Genomic DNA, 21,384 nt, shown 5'->3' on the forward strand with positions numbered 1-21,384 from the left:
TTCCCTGATTTCGAGCAATGTCCTCTGTCCCACTCCCCCCCCTTATTTTGGTCTGATCTATATAATTGTATATAAATTCACTTTTTATAAAAAGTGTTTCCCAGCGCTAAACCTTTCATCCAAATTCTAAATAGCTGCATTTGTAAATTTTCAAAGCCAATATAAACGAATAGTAGTGGTTAAAAAAAGCCCTGGTGGATTTAATTAACCTTTTGTTTTTGGTTAATTCTCCTTTAAGGAGGTGTGGCAGGGGGGTGTCCTATGCCTACATACGTTTGCTAGTAAGTGTCCTCATTCCCATCTCAAAATGTTGGGAGGTATGCAGACCCCTATACTTACATGAGCAGAGGCTGTCTTCACACTCTTCCTCCTCATTGACTCAGAGACATTAGCCGGAGCCATTGGCTTCTGCTGATGTCAATCGCAACCAGTGAGGAGAGAGCGGGGAGGCGGGAGAGATCCGCGCTCTGTGTGTCAATAGACACACAGAGCGGGCTTGGGAGCAAGCCCGCACAAGTGCTTTCAGAGCCAGTGGCTTGCTGTGGGGGAACTTAGCAGAGGGAGGTGCCAGGATAGGAGGATCAAGGCCACTCTGTGCAAAACTAATGCAAAAAGCAGGTAACTATAACATGTTTGCTATTTTATTTCAAAAAATTACATTTACAATCACTATAATTTGTCCCCACCCCTTATTTGTGAATGTATGAACCTGGGTGGCTGTGGTAGGGATATTGTTTCTGGTAGGAATGGTTCTACATGTTCTGTATACACGGGCCGCATATCAGGCGGCATCAGCAGGTTACATTTTTTCTCTCCAAGTGTGTGTGTGTCCTCACAAGGGAGGTTCACTCTATGTGCCTTAGCCCTTGTACACACATAGTCGGACTTTCCGATAACAAAATCCGTTGGATTTTGTCTGATGGATTTTGTCCGAAACTGGTGTTGCATAACACGGTCGGACAAAGTTGTCGGAAAATCCGATCGTTCGTAACCTGATGGCGTTATTTCGTTACGTCAGGAACTATGTTCAGGCTAGTAGCCAATATCTTTGGTCTAGGATTTGATCTGAGCATGCGTGGCACTTTGTCCGATCGGAATTCTCTACAAACAATCAGACAAAGTCCGATCGGATCATGTTGTCGGAAAATTTTATAGCCCTGCTCTAAAACTTTGGCGGTCGGATATTCTGAGGCCGCGTACACACGGGCGGACTGTTCGCCCAACTTAGTCCGCTGAACAGTGTTTCAGCGGACAGTCCGCTCGTGTGTGGGCTTCAGCGGACAGTTTCAGCGGACAGTCTGACGAACAAAGTTTTACGGAATTTCCGTAAGACAGTCCGTTCAAACTTGGTTTTCTCCATCCAAACTTGGTTTCAGCGGACAGTCCGCTCGTGTGTAGGCAAGTTGGACGGACTAAGTATCGCGCATACTCAGAAAGGGTTTACACGACCGAAGGTTGCATTGCAGTGTATAGGACGTCGTTTTTCTAGTCCCGTCGTACGTGCTGTACACGTCATCACGCTCGTTTTCAGCGGACTGTTCGTTCATCGTGTGTGGTCAAGTCCGTTCATGCAAATTTTGAGCGGACTGTTTGTCGGATTGTTTGACGAACTAAGTTGGGCGAACAGTCCGCCCGTGTGTACGTGGCCTGATAGAAACAGTCCGATGGAACCTACACACGGTCGGATTATCCGACAACACAGTCCGATCGGACATTTCCCGTCGGAATGTCCGACCGCGTGTACAAGGGCTCAGAGATCACTGTCACTGGTACTGAAAGTGAAGGAAATCCAAAATCCATAATCTGGTTTCTTTGAGCTTCTTTGAGCATAAGCATTTTTTTCACAAACCTTCCCCTCAGCTCACTTTTCCTATTTATTTTTTGTGTTTTCAAGCTTCTTTGAGCTTTTTCATGATCTTTCGTTCTTTTTTGTGCGGTTTTCGAGCACTTAGGCGCCTTTTCTGCTCGAAAGCTCTTCTCAAAAACACGAGTTTGGTTGGGTTTTTTTTCCTGCCTGTACTGCCCTGTACACATGAGCGGATTTTCCGCTCAAGCTTGGCTTGCATACACACGGACACAGAAAATTTCTCTGAACATTCGACCGTCAAGAACACAGTGACGTACAACACTACGACGAGCCGAGAAAATGAAGTTAAATGCTTCAGAGCATTGGTCAAATTGTTTCCGAACATGCGTAGGAATTTTGCGCATCGGAATTGGTACAGACGATCGGAATTTACGATCGTAACTTTTTCCAACCGAAAAATGGAGAACCTTTTCTCTTAATCTTTTGCTGGCGGGAGTTCCGCCAGCAAAAGTCCGATGGAGCATACACGCGGCCGGAATTTCCAAGCAAAAGCTCACATCAGACTTTTGCTGGCGTAATTTCCGATCCTGTGTACAGGGCATAGAAGACTGAAAAAGCCATAGTGTGCATGGACATATTGGCTAACACGGAGGGGAGTTTCCAGTTTCCAGGCAGAAAAAATAAGAGCTCAAAAAAGCTCAAAAGCCTGAAGGAGCTGCTTCTTTGAGCTGCTGTGTGCGTGAGCCCTTAGGCTTAGAGAGATCTTGTTCAGTGATTTTGCACCAGTGAGTTGTTTATGAGCTGAACAATTCATATTTGGCAGTGCTTTCTGTAAATACTGGTGAAGAAAAGAGCTGCTTTAATTTTTCCCCAACACATAATCCTTAAACTATCAGCTTCACTATCAATGAATTCTTACCTTATCAGCAGTAAAAGTCTCCCATGCCGTGTGCCCAATCTTTACCCTGCCTGTGCCAAATTCTTAGAGCTCTGGGAAATCGGTGCTAAAATGAAATGATCTGAAATTGCGTTGACTCAAAATAAGCGCTCATCCAGAATACACGATAGGCTGGACCAGCTTTTCTCAACCTTTTTATCTCAGAGGAACCCCCTATAATAATATTCAGGTCCCCAGGAACTTTTACAAAGTCCATTTCATATGGGGCCAATGGGGAAAATGCCCCCACTGGTCAAAGGGAAGAACGCAACCTTTACAGCGGTGGTCAGAGTGCCAGCCTTAAAGATCACTGGCAGTCATGCTGCTGGTCTAGTGGCACTGATCCTGGAGCTATGTAAGCACCATCACATAGGAGGTCAATCAGCTACAGTTCAAGGATCCCCTAGCAATTTCTGAAGGAATCATAGTTGAGAATGGCTGAGCTAGATGTGCTGCATATAGGAAAAATTGCACACTGATGATGACAACACTGATTCATTTTCTAACCAGCACCAGAAAATCTTCATGAATCTGAATGGTTGTTAAGAACAAAACCTTTACTTCCATGATGCCTACCTATTATTAGAACGTAAAATCAACTTCAATACCGGGCACTTTTGCCCCCTTCCTTCCCAGACCATTTTTCAGCGCTCTCGCACTTCCAATGACAATTGCGCGGTCATGCTACACTCTACCCAAATAATTTTTTTTCCATTTGTTCGCACAAATAAAGCTTTATTTTGGTGCTATTTATTCACAACTCTGTTTTGATTTTTTTGCGATATAAGCAAAAGAAGAGTGGAAATTTGGAAAAAAAACAATATTTTCTTCTTTCTATTTTAAAAGAAATCCAACAAAATCAAATGTTGTCATAAATTTAAGCCAAAATGTATTCTGCTACATGGTTTTGGTAAAAATTTTTTCCGTTAAGTGTATAATAATTGGTTTTGTGTGATCACTGACATATGTACGTAAATGATCATGTACAGATGTGCGCAGGTGATCACGGACATATTATTATTACACAGGTTTTATATAGCGCCAACAGTTTGCGCAGAACTTTACAACATGAAGGCAGACATTACAGTTACATTACAATTTGGTACAAGAGGAATCAGAGGGCCCTGCTCGTTAGAGCTTGCAACATATGTGTGCAGATAATCATTGGGACATGTGATTTTAGAGGGACATATGTGGGGGACATGTGTTTTGGGGACATTGTGTGGTGACATGTGTGTTTACACTAGGTTGGTGATCAGTGAATAAAAAGCACATACTCACTGATCACCAACCAGCTGCGGCGATCCGCTCTCTTCTCCTCACCGACAACTTCCGTGTGAGGAGAGGAGAGCCGGTTGCTGGCAATGATTGGACATGGCCGTCATGTGATCAGAAGGGCCAATCACAGAGCCCTCCTGCCGATTGTAGATGCGCCGTGTCCGGGTGACACGAGCTCATCGGGAACACGCCGTTGCGCGGGCACGCTCGATCCCCCTTCTTCTGAAGGACATTCCTGAACGTCCACTCAGAAGGAAAGAGCGCCCACCCGGCTGTATATGTACATTGGCCAGGTGGGAAGTGGTTAAACTGGGAAATTAAACTTTGAAGGACAGAGGTGTATGCAGACTGCACAGCTCACCTGCTCAGGGTCCAGTAAAGCATACGTCAAAATAATAAAAGAAATAAAAAAAAAGCATATTTAATACATCACTTTAACGCATGCCCATTTCCTCATTTTTTATCCCTTTCAACATGCATCAAGTATAGAAAAATAACTGTTGATGTGCCAGAACTATAGCATGCTTCTACCTTCATGTTTAAGCCGGAAACACAGTATCTTTTGATATCTTTTGGTATCAGCCCTGCCTACTTAACTTCTCATAGATTGCAAAGGGCGCAGCCTTCTTCTTATCTTCTCCATTTCTCATCTCTTCTTCTCCCTTGTGCACAGCTCACAAGAATTTTTTGTCAGAATCAACAGCTTTTTTTCTCTTTATTTAACAGATATAACCAAACAAAACTTTAAATTGTATATTTAGCAGAGCAAGTGGGACCAAATGAGAGAAGGTCATTAGTTTACATATTCTGCTTTGCAGGTATTCGACTGATCTAAAAACCCCTTTTGCTCAACTTTTCATTAACCTCTTGCCAACCGCTCACAATAAATATACTGCAAGTGGGCGGTAGGTACAGGCATAGTCACATACATGGCCGTTGATGGCTTGCTTCCAGGTTTGCCTACCCGTGCTGTGATTGGACACTGCACAAGTTTGGCAGTAAATTGTATTAGCTGAGTATTGAAATCATGCATTGGAAGCTTCTTGGATACAGCAAACAGCTTTGCTTTTATGGAGAAATATATGACATGCCTTTTCTCATCACAGAGACAGACAGGAAGAGAACACAAACAAGTGCACATTTAGATACAGAGGATACTTCCTCTCATATCATAGAATACATAAACTATACACTATAATAGTACAGCACCACCTGCTGGCATAGATAGGTATAATGCATATGTATAGATATAGTTAGTTTTTAACCTCTTCCCCACCGCTGCACGCCGATATACGTCGGCAGAATGGCATGGGTGGGCAAAAGAGCGTACAGGTACATCCACTTTAAGATGCGGCATCGTGGGCACGCGTGCTCGCCACGTTCTCTGTGACCGCGGGTCCCACGGACTCGATGTCTGTTGGGTGCCCGTAATCGTGTCATGGAGCGGAAGAACGGGGAGATGCCTTTGTAAACAAGGCATTTCCCCGTTCTGCCTAGTGCCATGACAGAGATCACTGCTCCCTGTCATCGGGAGCAGTGATCGCTGTCATGCGAGTAGTAGCCCACCCCCCTCACAGTTAGAATCACTCCCTAGGACACACTTAACCCCTTCACTGCCATTTACACAGTAATCAGTGCATTTTTATAGCATGGATCACTGTATAAATGATAATGGTCCCAAAATAGTGTCAAAGGTGTCCGATGTGTCCGCCATAATGTCGCAGTCACGATACAAATCGCAGATCGCCGCCATTACTAATAAAAAAAAATTAATAATTAAAATGCCACAAATCTATCCCCTATTTTGTAGACGCTATAACTTTTAGTTAAGTTCTGTACACCATCTGTGTGTAGATCACCTCCAGGTAGCCTTATTGAATCTCCACAGTTTGGAAAGGAAAGGTATTTTTTTAAATATAATTTAATTACAATATGGCTTATGCATCAGTTGTACTGAATATGCTGCATATAATACAGCATATACAGAAATGCCTGAGGGCCCCGGGCCACTAGGGGGCCCCATCAAGGTTGCCAGCCTCAGTAGAACCAGGGACACTATGTAAAAATCGGTGTTTTTTTTTACATCTGTCTCCCTTACCGACATCCTTTTGGTCTAAAAATCCTGAGATCGTCCGTTCCCTGTTTGATGTCACATGCCAAGCCACGCCCCTTACAATAAAAAAAAACACAAAACGTCACACATAACCCCTCCCCACCCCCTAGTGGTGGTTAACTCCTTCACTACCAGTGTCATTTGCACAGGAATCAGTGCATTTAAATAGCACTGATTGCTGTATAAATGACAATGGTCTCAAAAATGTGTAAAAAACGTCCGATGTGTCCGCCATAATGTCGCAGTCACGATAAAAATCGCTGATCGCCGCCATTACTAGTAAAAAAAATTTTTTTGATAAAAATGGCATAAAACTATCCCCTATTTTGTAAACGCAATAACTTTTGTGCAAACCAATATATATACTACATATCGGCCTAAACTGAGGAAAAAGCATTTTGTTTTATATATTTTTTGGGGATATTTATTATAGCAAAAAGTAAATAATATTGCATTTTTTTCAAAATTGAAGCTCTATTTTTGTTTATAGCGCAAGAAATAAAAACCGCAGAGGTGATCAAATACCACCAAAAGAAAGCTCTATTTGTGGGAAAAAAAGTACGCCAATTTTGTTTGGGAGCCACGTCGCACGACCGCGCAATTGTCAGTTAAAGCGACGCAGTGCTGAATCGCAAAAAGGGGCCTGGTCCTTTGGCTGCAAATTGGTCTGGGACTTAAGTGGTTAATCAAGAAGGATAGTTACAAACCACCCCACAGCAGACTCTCACCTACACAAGGCTGATGTATCAAAATGCAATTATTATTCATAATATTTCATTGCAGCCATTGTTGCAGCTCACAGTAAAAAAAAGAAGTGCACAAAAACTGCAAGATTTCTAGCGATTTGTAGACATGTGCAATTCTTTTCTTTTCTTTCATTTCAAAATTCAACAGAATATTCAAATTAACGAAAACCAGTTTAACCAATTCCTTACGTTACATTAATTTAGATGGGGCATTCGTTATTTCGAATAATTCCTAACTTTGGATAAATTCGTATACGTTACGCTCACTAACAGCCAAATTTTAAAGGAAAATTCCAATACCTATAATTTAATAAATAGGTATTATTAGTTGTTATTATGGATTTTATAAATTCGTTTGGATTTTCGTTCTTTAGAATTTTTTGATTTTCTTTCTTATTTTCGGATTTCCGCATTTTCAAATTTACGGATTTCGAATTTCCAAATTCTATTCGAAATAACAAATTTCGATTATAAGAAATGAGACGAAAAAACAAAAAACAAATAAAACGAAAACAAATTTTTGGATTTTTGAATTTTCCAATTTCCGAATTAAAATTTTCCATTTTCCGAATTTATTCAAAATAACGAATTTCGATCATAACCAATGACCTTAACCATTGTACTACCCAGCTATAGTTATATGAAGTCCACAGATGGGATCTCCCATCCTGGGTGGGCGTCATATGACATCCTCGGCTTCCTGGTGGTATAGGGTCGCGTGCGCGCTGACGCTTCATCGAGAAGCCTATACGCGTGCCTGGTGGGCGCGATGTCCGCCGGGCACCCACGATCGCTCGTAACAGAGCAGGAACGTGGATCTGTGTGTGTAAACCTTCCCTCCTTCCCTCTTTGTAAACACACAGATCCACGTCCTGTCAGGGGAGAGGAGACAGATCGGAATTTCGTTTTCGTCCGAAAAAGACATTTATTTAGTTACTCCCGAAATTCGTTTTTATTTATTTTGTTTGTCGTTAAAAAATTGCATTCGCCCAAAAATCCAAACGAATTAAGGTTGAATCTGTCATTGAAGGCTTATGGTGTCTGTCGAATGTTTAAAGAAGATTCGACGGAGCAGCGAAACTCACTGTATGATGCTGCAATCATACATTCCCGGTCGAATATTTTGACTACAAGCTATATTAGGATTCTAATGTTGTATGTCTTCTATGGGTTTTTTTAAGGCTATTTGCATTGCACACAGGTCATGTTAGCATTAGCATTAAGAAGAAAAAAAAAATTAAGAAAAAAAAAATGCGTGGGGGTCCCCCGAAATTCCATACCAGGCCCTTCGGGTCTGGTTTGGATATTAAGGGGAACCCCGTGCCAACAAAAAAAAAATAAAAAATGGCGTGGGGGTCCCCCTCAAAATCCATACCAGGCCCTTCAGGTCTGGCATGGATTTTAAGGGGAACCCCGAGCCAAAAAAAAAAAAATGGCGTGGGGGCTCCCCTCAAAATCCATACCAGACCCTTATCCGAGCACGCAAACTGGCAGGCCGCAGGAAAAGAGGGGGGACGAGAGAGCGCCCCCCCTCCTGAACCATACCAGGCCACATGCCCTCAACATTGGGAGGATGCTTTGGGGTCCCCCCAAAGCACCTTGTCTCCATGTTGATGAAGACAAGGGCCTCATCCCCACAAACCTGGCCGGTGGTTGTGGTGGTCTGCGGGCGGGGGGCATATCGGAATCTGGAAGCTCCCTTTAACAAGGGGACCCCCAGATCCCGGCCTCCCCCCCTGTGTTAAATGGTAAGGGGGTATAAAAGTACCCTTACCATTTCACCAAAAAAGTGATAAAAGTGTTAAAAATGACAGGAGACGGTCTTTGGCAAGTCCTTTATTAAAGTCTTCTTTCATCTTCTTTCTTCTGGTCTTCTTCCTTCTTCTTTTCTCCATCCTTCGGTTTCTTCATCATCTTCTTCCTTCGATCCGCTTCTTCTTGCTCCGGTGTTCTCGTACGGCATCTTCCTCCATGGTGTCTCTTCTTCATTCTCGGGCCGCTCTGCGCAATGGGAGGCTCCCGCTGTGTGACACTTCTCTTCTTCTGACAGTTTTTATATAACTGAGGGCGGGGCCACCCGGTGACTCCGCCCTCTCTGACGCACGGTTCCGCCCTCCGTTATATAAGAACTGTCAGAAGAAGAGAAGCGTCACACAGCGGGAGCCTCCCATTGCACGGAGCGGCCCGAGAATGAAGAAGAGATGGCGTGGAGGAAGATGCCGGACGAGAACACCGGAGCAAGAAGAAGCAGATCGGAGGAAGAAGAGGATTGGAGGAAGAAGAAGATGGAGGAAGAAACTGAAGGATGAAGAAAAGAATAAGGAAGAAGACCAGAAGAAAGAAGACTTTAATAAAGGACTTGTCAAAGACCGTCTCCTTTCATTTTTAACACTTTTGTCACTTTTTTGATGAAATGGTAGGGGTACATTTGTACCCCCTTACCATTTCACACGGGGGGAGTCCGGGATCTGGGGGTCCCCTTGTTAAAGGGGGCTTCCAGATTCCGATAAGCCCCCCGCCCACAGACCCCCACAACCACCAGTCACAATTGTGGAGATGAGGCCCTTGTCCTCATCAACATGGGGCAAGGTGCTTTGGGGGGACCCCAAAGCATCCTCCCAATGTTGAGGGCATGTGGTCTGGTACGGTTCAGGAGGGGGGGCGCTCTCTCGCCCCCCCTCTTTTCCTGCGGCCTGCCAGGTTGCATGCTCGGATAAGGGTCTGGTATGGATTTTGAGGGGCACCCCCATGACATTTTTTTTTGGGCACGGGGTTCCCCTTAAAATCCATGCCAGACCTGAAGGGCCTGGTATGGATTTTGAGGGGACCCCCATGCCATTTTTTTTTTGGCGTGGGGTTCCCCTTAATATTCATACCAGACCTAAAGGGCCTGGTATGTTCTGGAAGGGGAACCCATGCCATTTTTTTACATTAAAGTCTTGTTGTAAGTCGCGCTGTGATTCACACTCAAGTTGCCTCCCAAAGTCGTGCTGGAAGTCGTGTTGCCCCTGTGTGAATGGACTGTTATGATACAAGTTCAATAGACACAGATTGTTATTGTCAGAGTCACGTCGAATCTCCTATCTGTATCAAACTGTGTCAAAACAAAAATGAAAATAAAGCATTTATTTATGTCAGATCTTTAGTTTTTTGGACTCTGTGCTTTCGTTATCGTTTGTCAAAACAATAACGAAAATACCTTAAATTCGGACAAAAATGCATTTGGAAGAAAATGAATGCACATGTCTAGTAATCAGTGAATTTTTATAGCACTGATCGTTGTAAAAATATCACTGGTCCCAAAATAGTGTCAAAAGTGTCCGATCTCTCCGCCGTAATGTCACAGTCATGATAAAAATTGCAGATTGCTGCCATCACTAGTAAAAAAAAAAAAATAATAATAAAAATGCCATAAATCAATAACATATTTTGTAGGCGCTATAACTTTTGCGCAAACCAATTAATATACGCTTATTGTGATTTTTTTTTTTACCAAAAATATGTAGAAAAATACATATCGGCCTAAACTGAGGAAAAAATGTGTTTGAAAAAAAAATTGGGATATTTATTTGGGTACAGTGTTATATGACCGAGCAATTGTAATTCAAAATGTTACAGCGCTAAAAGTTGAAAACTGGCCTGGACAGGAAGGGGGTGAATATTGCTGGTATTGAAGTGGTTACAAACAAAAAAACAAAACGAAAATGAATGAAACGAAAACAAACACATTTTTTGGCAGTGCGCATGTCTAGTGATTTGTATCCTGATGTTGGGATGCACATTTTTGTCTGGCTTTTCTAAAAATCCTAGTAAACCGACACATTTAGTGATATAATTTCCATCAATTTAAAGTACGTAAACCTAAAATAAAACATAAAAGTCTGGCTGTATTGACATAAAAAACCGAATCCTAGAAGAGTTTTAAAAAAAAAGTTCCTGTGAACAATGCTGCTCCAGGCTCTCTCCAGTGCTGCTCAAATATCCAAAGCTAACATTATCCCCACATAGAAGGTTCAGCTTAAAGACTATAGCAGTAAAGGACTCATAAAGAAGAATTTCATAACCCACATCTTCAACTTCTCCCTCTCCTCCGGCACCTTTCCTTCCCCGCACAAACATGCACTGGTTACCCCCATACTTAAAAAACCGTACTAGACCCCACCTGTTTGAATAACTTAAGATCCATCTCCCTGCTCCCGTTTGCCTACAAGCTCACTGAATGCCTTGTCCATGACCGAATGAGTCGCTACCTCACGCAAAACAACCTTCTCGACCCCCTACAGTCCGCCTACCGTCCACAACATTCCACTGAAAATGCCCTACTAAAACTCACCAATGACCTACTAACTGCTAAAACCAATGGCCATTATTCCATACTCTTAGCCCTTGTACACAAGGTCGGACATTCCGACAACAAAATCTGTTTGATTTTGTCCGAAACTTGTGTTGCATACACACACGGTCGAACAAAATTGTCGGAAAATCCGATCGCACGTAACGTGATGACGTTATTTCATTACGACGGGACTATGTTCAGGCTAGTAGCCAATAGCTTTGGTCTAGGAATTTGATCTGAGCACGCGTGGCACTTTGTCCAATCGGAATTCTCTACACGCAATCGGACAAAGTCCGATCGGATCATGTTGTCGGAAAGTTTTATAGCCCAGCTCTAAAAATTTGTCCGTCGGATATTCTGACGGAAACAGTCTGATGGAGCCGACACACAGTCGGATTATCCGACAACACGGTCCGATCGGACATTTTCCGTCGGAATGTCCGACCGTGTGTACAAGGGCTTAGACCTCTCTGCTGCCTTCAATACAGTTGGCCACCTGCTCCTCCTCAGCAAACTACACTCCCTTGGCCTCCGTGATTCTGCTTTAGCCTGGTTCTCCTCCTACCTATCTCAGCGCACTTTCAGGGTCACTTACAACTCCATCTCCTTCGCTCCTCTTCTTCTTTCTGTTGGGGTACCCCAAGGCTCTGTCCTTGGGCCCCTTCTATTCTCGCTTTATACCTCTTCCCTGGGCCAGTTGATAACCTCCCATGGCTTCCAATTCCACCTCTATGCCGACGACACCCAGATCTATCTCTTCACTCCTCAACTTACCCCCTCGATTTCCTCATGGATCTCAAACTTACTGAATGACATATTGGTATGGATGTTACGCCACTTTCTCAAACTCAATCTTTCTAAAACTGAGCTTGTTATATTTCCTCCTTCCCGGTCTCCCCCCCATGACTTTACCATTAAGATCAACAGCACAACCATTGGTCCCTCCACACATGCCAGGGTGCTGCGAGTAATCCTTGACTCTGACCTCTCCTTCAGCCCCCACATCCAATCACTGGCTAAATCTTGCCGCCTTAACCTTTGCAACATCAACAGAATTCGATCCTTCCTGACTACTGACACCACAAAGCAACTTATTCACTCCTTGATTATCTCCCACTCTCTTCTTAACCCTTAGGCATGCTAGCCCCCCTTCAGTCCATTATGAATGCTGCTGCTAGACTAATGCACCTCACTAACCGATCCGTGACTGCTGCTCCTCTGTGCCAATCCCTTCACTGGCTTCCCCCACCCATCATATAAAATTCAAAATGCTAACCACAACATACAAAGCCATCCACAACATCGCCCCCAGCTACATCACCATCACTCATCTGCAGATATTGCCCAAATCATCCCCTCCGCTCTTTCCAGGACCTCCTGCTCTCTAGCTCCCTTGTTAAATCATTTTTGAAAAAAAATCATTTTTGAAAAAAAAAATCATTTTTGAAAAAAAAAATCATTTTTGAAAAAAAAAAACATTTTTGAAAAAAAAAATGTTCAGCTCTTTGCTAATGATGGGACTTCTTCAAATTTTTTACTACTATTTATACTTTTTAAAATATTAAACTTTTTAACACTTTTCACAGTTACTCCAGCCACTCCAACCACACAACAGTCACTCAAGCCACTCCACCCAGTTACTCCGCCCACTCGAGTAGGTGGAGGCAAGAACACTTCACACAATTTCCCCAGAAATTGTAGCTTTTCTAGTTATTCTTATTATGGCCAAATTTACCACCCTAACTCCTCCCACAGCTTTTACACTACATAGACAGTAATATAACGAAACGTGCGGATTTTTTTTTTTGGAGCCTTTTTATGCATTTGTTTTTTTGTTTTTTTTAGGGTGGACCTCCCCTTTAAAGTGGTTCTGAAGGCTCAAGGTTTTGTACCTTCATGCATTCTATGCATGAAGATAAAAACCTTCTCTGTGCAGCAGCTCCCCCAAGCCCCCCTAATACTTACCAGAGCCCCGATCTTCCTCCAGTGCTGTGCACGACAGCCTTGGCTCTGCAGGGACTCTCCCTCCTCATTGGCTGAGACAGCAGCGGGAGTGTCAGGGCTGGGCTCAGCCCTCCCTTCTCAGTGCTCAGCTGTCAGTTAATTGCCAGCACTCATCGTTCCACAGTGCCTTACCTGGTGATCATTTCTTGCTCATCCAGCCCTTTCTGGCTATTTAAACTGCCTGGTTCATTTCTCCCATGCCTTCGCCTTTGTCAATATATCTGAAGATTTTCTGCTGTATTCCTGTTAAAAACTTGCCTGGCTGACCTCCCTTCTGGTTCCTTAACCTTTTTGCTGCCTCCGACTATGCTGGTCTCTGGCTTCCTGATTTACTGGCTTGCACTGACTACCAGCTTTGATTACCAAACCCTGGCTATGTTTTGACTACGTTTACTATTTGTACCATTTTTACCACTATATTAAAAGGTATGGTTTTTACTGCCTTTTCTGTCTCTGTCTGATTCATGGTTCCTGACAGGAAACCATTGGCTGTCAATCACAACCAGTAAGCCAATGAGGGGAGGGATGGGCCAAGCCACGGCTCTGTGTGTGAATGGACAAGCAGAGCAGCGGCTCGGGAGCAAATTTCCTGAGTGCACTTGGCAGGAGGGAGGGCTGGCTGGAAGGAGCGCCACCTTGGGTCGGATTGAAGGAGCACATGCAGGGGACCCAAGGAAAGGGGGATCGGGGCTACTCTGTGAAAAACCACTGCACAGAGAAGGTAAGTATGACATGTTTATTGTTTTATTGTTAAAAAATATAAAGCTTTACTATAACTGTAAAGTATCTGCTAATGAAGGCTTGGTGTCAGATACCACAGCATACCTTTACAGGTCTAATGGCATCCATGCTTCGATGGGTCAGGGCTATTTTGGTGGCAAATATTAGGTTACTCAATATTAAGTAGGTGGTCATAAAGTTATGGGTGATCGGTGTATAATCCAATCTAGTTTTGTCAACTTAAAGTGTTTTCACTGAAAATCACATGCACATAGGTATACTGTTTAGAATAAAGTTGTAGGAACGCTTTGTTCACCCCCTTGTGAATGGGTAATTTTTGACAAACTAAAGCATCCACTGAACCTATCCCTTGATTTCAGTTCTAACCTAAAAGGGAGAACAGTCGTGCCAATGAAATGTTAAACAAATAGATTTGTTCTAATCGCCCAGCAAAATCCCAAACGTAGATTCATTAAGTGTGCTGCGAGAGTTCCAGCCAGAAAGTACTTTAAATGGGAAATTTCATTTCTAATAAATACAGTGAGTGGCCCCGGAGTGACCCCGAGACTGTCAGGCTTTGGCAAGAGACGAGAGGAAAGAAATACTTATGTACCATTACTGGCCCTTTATCCAAGAGAGACAAGTCCTTTTGGCCCCAGACTCTCCTTTATGTTCGACACCGGCAAAAAATTACAACCTCTGATAATGAAATCTATAAAAAATTCAGGCTTTTCTGATTCCAGGGCTCAGGGTTTAGGATGACATGCAAATATATCTGTCATCAAGAGTATTTAAAATAAAAGTGAGGTCGCTGAAGGGCAGTGATAAGGGGTTCCTCTTTATACATCAAGCTTTTATTTTAGCAGAGCAATACACATGCAGTTACCCATAGCAACCACTATCATCAAGAGAACAATGCTATAGGGCAGCGATGGTGAACCTTGGCACCCCAGATGTTTTGGAACTACATTTACCATGATGCTCATGCACTTTGCTACTCTGTGTAGTGGAGCATCATGGGAAATGCAGTTCCCAAACATCTGGGGTGCCAAGGTTCACCATCACTGCTCTAGGATATCTAAGAAGGCATTTTAATATATTGCAGCTTACTAGACCTTAGTTGTGGCGGCTGTAATGTTGCCACCTGTCCAGGATTCACCTGGACAGTTCGGGTTTAGAATCGTGTGTCCGGGTTTCAGACCTCCTGAAACCCAGATACAGTGTTCATAATGGAAACCCGGACACAATATTCATAATGGACTCTGGCTCCCCAAGTAACCGAGCACCACAACCGCCGAGTGCATAGGGGTGTGTACAGGTCCCATTTCTATACATAGACAGGAGAGGAGAGAGGGCTTGATCTGCTCCTCCTTCTCCCACCCCTACAACCCTGTCTGCCCAGGGGGCTGGAAATCTGAAGTTCAGCAACTGGCAGATACCTGAGCCTCCATCCTTGAATGAGTGAGTGCACCATCCAATGTCTGTACCTGAAGTCTCCCCCACCCTCCCTTCTCTCTCTTGCCTCCGAGCAAGTGACTACACTAAGGTAAGGGGGATTTAGATGTAAGGGATGCCCTGTGGACTCTGATTTATGGGGTATTTGGGAACCCTGATTTAAGGGGAAATGCTGGGAACTCTGATGTAAGTGGGATGTTTGATGAGCAGAAACCCCCTTACATCAGAGTTCCCCTTTACACCACCTGAGTCCTCAGCATTCCACCTTAAAAAATAATTAGCCATGAGCCGCTAAATTGTTCGGGTTTGGCTTGAAGAAAAGGAGGCAACCCTAGGCGGCTGCACTAGCTTCAGACATATTCAGCAACTACAGAAAATATCTGTTGATCCTGCCAGAAATAGAGTGTCCTTGTCACTTTCTGTGAGCGGAACTGAAAGAACAAACAGTATAATCTTCTGTAAACTTCTAATCCCCCATGTCAGGATGATAAAGGGAGGAAGACATGTTTGAAGTCCAAACTGGGTGACAACCATGGCTCTTCACCTGGTGTGGCCGTAACACACCATCTATATTAGTGAGACACAACTCTGGATGAATGAGAGCAGGAGGCACAGCAGACAACAGCACTGTTAGTTGGGGGGGGTAGTGTTAAATGTAATAGCAGTGTTAAATGTAATAGCAGATTTAAATACACTAACAAATTGAAGCCAAACTCCAGCTCACACTTTATAATCAGTTACAGCAAACAGTTTTTTTCCTTTTGGGATAAAGCTTTTGCATGAATAAATAAAAGCTGATCATTGTAACCATTTGAAGACCAGGCCTATTCTAACACTTTTGGTTTACATGTAAAAAGTATTTTTTTTTTTGCTAGAGAGTTACGTAGAACTCCCAAATATTATATACTGTATATTTTTTTTTAATATCAGAAGCCCTAGAAAATAAAATGGTGCTAATTGCAATTTTTTATGTCACGTGGTATTTGCGCAACAGTTTTTCATATGGAACTTTTCTGGAAAAAAAAAAATTGAATACATTTGAATGCAAAAAACAAACAAACAACATACTGTATATAATAATAATATCTATATTTTTGGGTAAAGTATGAAAGATAATGTTACGCCCAGTAAACAGATACCTAATATGTCACGCTTTAAAATTGCTCACGCTCGTGGAATGGTGACAAACTACGATACTTAAAAATCTCCATAGGCGACGCTTTAAACATTTTTACAGGTTACGATTTACAAAGGAGGTCTAGCGCTAGAATTATTGCTCTCGCTATATTGCTTGTGGTGATACCTCACATGTGGGGGCCGTTTACATATGCGTGCGCGACCTACATAATGCATCCATCTCTGTGCACAGGCACCGGGGGACGGGGCGCTTTCAATAAAAAAAAAATAATAATAAAATATATATATATATATATATATATATATATATATATATAATTTATTTTATTTTACACAGTTTCTTAATTTTTTTATCACTTTTATTGTCGTCACAAGCAATGTAAACAAAAAAGCAAATCTTCTTCTAACACTGCCTTCCTCCGTTGTGTTGTCTCCCACTGTCTGCCATTTCTAACATAGCCATTTTGTTTTTAGCCGGTAACCGGAGGCAAGGAAGAAGACAGCACAAGGAGAAGACAGCTCGGAGAAAAGACAGCACCAGAGGGAGAAGAACTACCCGAGGACAAAGACATTGGTACTGTAGAAAGAAGATACATTGAAGCTACGCGGGGGGACATTATACATTTTTTAATAAAGGACTTGTCAAAAACCATCTTCTGTTTTTTTTTAACACTTCACTGCTTTTGGAGTGAATGGGTAGGGGTACCCCATACTCCTTCACACAGGAGGGAGGCCAAGATCCAGGGGGCCCCCTTTCTTAAAGGGGGCTTACAGATTCCGATAAGCCCCTTGCCCGTGGACCCCCACAACCACCGGCCAGAGTTGTGGGGAAGAGGCCCTTGTCCCTATCAACATGGGGGCAAGGTGCAGAGGCCCTTGCCCCAAAACACCCATCCCCCCATATTAAGAGCATGCAGCCCGGTATAGACATGTCCTTAGAAGGAATAATTAATTGGTGGTGATCTGAGTGATATATTATGCCTACAGACACTACCAATTGGCATGCAGTGGCAGCCTCCCTTGTACTCACCAGGAGCTGATTTTTATAAAAAGAAGCATATAGTTAATCTGTGCCAACAAAAAAATATAAGAAAAGAAGATTTTGAATAATGTCAGCATTTCCAAGCTGACATTATTCAGACAATTCTGGGTAAGGACTTGATAGACTCACATTGTACTTGAAGAACATTAGTAGGGTAGAAGGGACATCTATTGTAGCAAGCTGTGTCAGCATCAAATAAGAAAGCCTTCAAACAAGACTGTCTGCCCTCCATATATACTGTACGTAGTGCCCTGCCCTAGTCAGGCCAAATGTAGTTGCTTTTTGGCTCTGCTGTACTCAATGAAGAGGTGGTCTGGTTTCCCTAAGCTTGGTGGTTGGCTGCTCCTATCTGTCTCTGGAAGAAGCTTCCAGTTAAGGATCAACCAATGAGTTATGAACATTTATCAGACCTCAGCCAATCTCTGAGAGGGGGTGCCCAGCAGGTGGCTGGGGGACATGATAAATGTTTGGGAGGCCTAGGCGGAGTGTTCTTCCTATGTTAGGTGGGGTTCCGCTTCTCTTGGGACTCCTGCCCCTGGAAGACAGCTAGAGAGTGTTGGAAGAGTTGCTGTTAGGCCTCAGCATATGCTGAGCTGAGGGCCTGGAAGAGATTTGAGTAAAGCCTCTTTGACACAAAGGGTCCAATTAGGACAGTTTTTCTGGCAGACCTGATTGGACCCTCCATTCACCCTTATGGACCGGCATGTGTAAACGTACCTTAACACCTACCTCCAATCTGATCTGCTAAAAAAAGTAAGGGGATCCATCTCCCTTAGTCTAGGCCGTCACCCTCCGCTGTCTGTCTACATCCACTGGTCCGTAGAGCAGAACAGGGGGATCCATGTCCACCCTGCATAAACTAAGCAGACACAGACATGTCACCCGCTTGCTCTGTTCAGAACAGCAGGGGATCAGCGAATAGATCCATCGCTTACCTAATCGGAGTCTGCCCAGTGTGAAAAGAGCCTAAAGGAATTTTTGGTGAAGGGCATCACCTGGGGACACTGGTCTGGAGAAGATTTATTTTTCTCCCTCATTGATGAGTGTCGCATTTAGGCTGGAGTGAGCGGCAGCTGTCCTAAGACATTGTGAGTTATGACCTTAATTTGGGATCCAAGGTGTACATGTGCTTGAGGAAGTAAGGGCGAGAGGTTGCTGTAAGGACTGAGGCTGCTCGTATAGGGTCCTAGGTTAACTGACCATCCCTCTCATACTCAGCATAGACTGTCAGAAAGAGAAGAATAAAGAAGAGACTGTCTTCCCGTTGTTGCTTTTGTTTGGAGTATACTGCACCCTTATCCCTCTCATGTTCAAGTTTCCTTCAATAAATAAAAAAAGTCATCCTCTAGACCAGTGGTCATCAACCCTGTCCTCTGGGCCCACTAACAGGCCAGGTTTTATGTATTACCTTGGAGAGATGTAGACTAGAATACTGCAATCACCGAGCAGCAAATGATATCACCTGTGATGTATTTCAGTTATCCTGCAAACCTGGCCTGTTAGTGGGCCCTGAGGACAGGGTTGATGACCACTGATCTAGACCGAGCCTCTGTCAGGGTGCTTGGAACTGTGTCTGGGTCCAGCCGCCTCTCTCCTAACCAGGGAGACATGGGGTAATCTATAGCAGCCCCTACATATATATATATATATATATATATATATATATATATATATATACAGTAGATATACACTCACCGGCCACTTTATTAGGTACACCTTGCTAGTTGGACCCCCTTTTTCTTAATCCTTCGTGGCATAAATTAAAACAAGGTGTTGGAAACATTCCTCCGAGGTTTTGGTCCATATTGATACGATAGCATCAGTTTCGTCGGCTGCACATCCATGATGTGAATCTCCCACTCCACTACATCGCAAAGGTGCTCTATTGGATGAGATCTGTTGACTGTGGAGGCCATTGGAGTACAGTGACCTCATTATCCAGCGGTGAGATGATTTGAGCTTTGTGACATGGTGCATTATCCTGCTGGAAGGAGCCATCAGAAGATGTGTACACTGTAGTCATAACGGGAAGGACATGGTCAGCAACAATACTCAGTGCAGTCTGTGGTTTTTAAATTATGCTCAATTGGTACTAAGGGGCCCAAGAAAATATCCCCCACATCATTACATCACCAGCCTGAACCATTGATAACAAGGCAGGATGGATCCATGCTTTCATGTTGTTTACACCAAATTCTGACCCCACCATCTGAATGTCGCAGCTGAAATTGAGACTCATCAGACCAGGCAACGTTTTTTCCAATCTTCTATTGTCCAATATTGGTGAGCCTGTGCAAATTGTAGCCTCAGTTTCCCTGTTCTTAATGGACAGGAGTGGCACCCAGTGTGGTCTTCTGCTTCTGCAGCCCATCTGCTTCAAGGTTTGATGTGTTGTGCATTGAGAGACGGTATTCTGCATACCTTGGCTGTAACAAGTGGTTATTTGCATTACTGTTGCCTTTCTGTCACCTGGAACCAGTCTGCTTATTCTTCTCTGACCTCAACAAGGCATTTCCCTCCACACAACCGCTCACTGGATATTTTCTCTATTTCGGACCATTCTCTATAAACCCAAGAGGTGGTTATACGTTAAAATCCCAACGGATCAGCAGTTTTTGAAATACTGGACCAGAACATCTGGCACCAACAACCATTCCACATTCAAAGTCACTTAAATCCACTTTCTTCCCCATTCTGGTGCTCGGGTTTTAACTTCAGAAAGTCGTCAAAACCACATCTAAACGCCTAAATGGATTGAGTTGCTGCCATGTGATTGGCTGATTAGCAATTTGTGTTACCAAGCAATTAAACATGTGTACCTAATAAAGTGGCTGGTGAGTGTATGTCTGTATATATATATATATATATATATATATATATATATATATATATATATATATATATACACACACATACTGTATATATTCTATATTGTCCACTTTATAAATAATTGTGATGACTGATGCCTGTTCTCAGTCAACCAGCATGGGAATGGTATGGGAAGTTGGCAACTACAAATCACATGACAGCTTTTAAACGTATATGAAATAAGTAATGCCATTTGATTCCAATAAAGAGACATTTGTGGGCAGCCATTGCTAACCTCCACCCAAAAATCACAGTCTCCTAAATAAGCATGCATCCAAAGAAGTCAGATCGCCTTATTTATGTAACTGGTCTGGGTTACTGATGCATCAAATACTGAAGCAAGGGGATTGGAATGACAACCACATTTCTAACATTCACAGTTGTACGACCCCCTCTGTGACTGTCACCCCCCCATAGCTCTCCCTCTGTCTTATCTCACTAACTCTGCTGATAGCTTTATTACCATCGCCATATACATTGAAATGCATGTGTTTGTTTTTCTTCTTTTTTTTCCCTCTCCCTCAGAGATTTTTATTTTTTTGTTTTAAAATTTTAACAGTCTGCTAAAACTTTTGTGAATAAGTACAGCTCAGACCTTGAAGAAGGGGACATACCCAGAAAGATTGTCTTGAAAAATTGTATGTTAGTACAAATAAAAAAAGTATCACAGACAGTACATAGTTACATAGTAGGTGAGGTTGAAAAAAGTTCATCAAGTCCAACCTATGTGTGTGATTATATGTCAGTATTACATTGTATATCCCTGTATGTTGTGGTCGTTCAGGTCCTTATCTAATAGTTTTTTGAAACTATCGATGCTCCCCGCTGAGACCACCGCCTGTGGAAGGGAATTCCACATTCTTGCAGCTCTAACAGTAAAGAACCCTCTATGTAGTTTAAGGTTAAACCTCTTTTCTTCTCATTTTAATGAGTGTCCATGA

At 43.0% G+C, this 21,384-nt stretch overlaps 1 long non-coding RNA gene across 1 annotated transcript in view; it reads left to right on the plus strand.

Annotated features, from left to right (window-relative positions):
• The window catches only part of LOC143936026 (uncharacterized), a 40,642-nt gene extending 23,457 nt beyond the window's left edge, over positions 1–17,185 (plus strand). Inside the window, exon 2 of the long non-coding RNA XR_013263603.1 lies at positions 17,008–17,185. This is a non-coding gene — a long non-coding RNA (uncharacterized LOC143936026). The remainder of the gene's footprint in view (positions 1–17,007) is intronic.
• Positions 17,186–21,384: the final 4,199 nt, after the last annotated feature.

Source organism: Lithobates pipiens, unplaced genomic scaffold, assembly GCF_037356315.1.
Source record: "Lithobates pipiens isolate NorthernLeopardFrog02 unplaced genomic scaffold, aLitPip1_a1.2 Scaffold_28, whole genome shotgun sequence".
Lineage (NCBI taxonomy): Eukaryota > Metazoa > Chordata > Amphibia > Anura > Ranidae > Lithobates > Lithobates pipiens.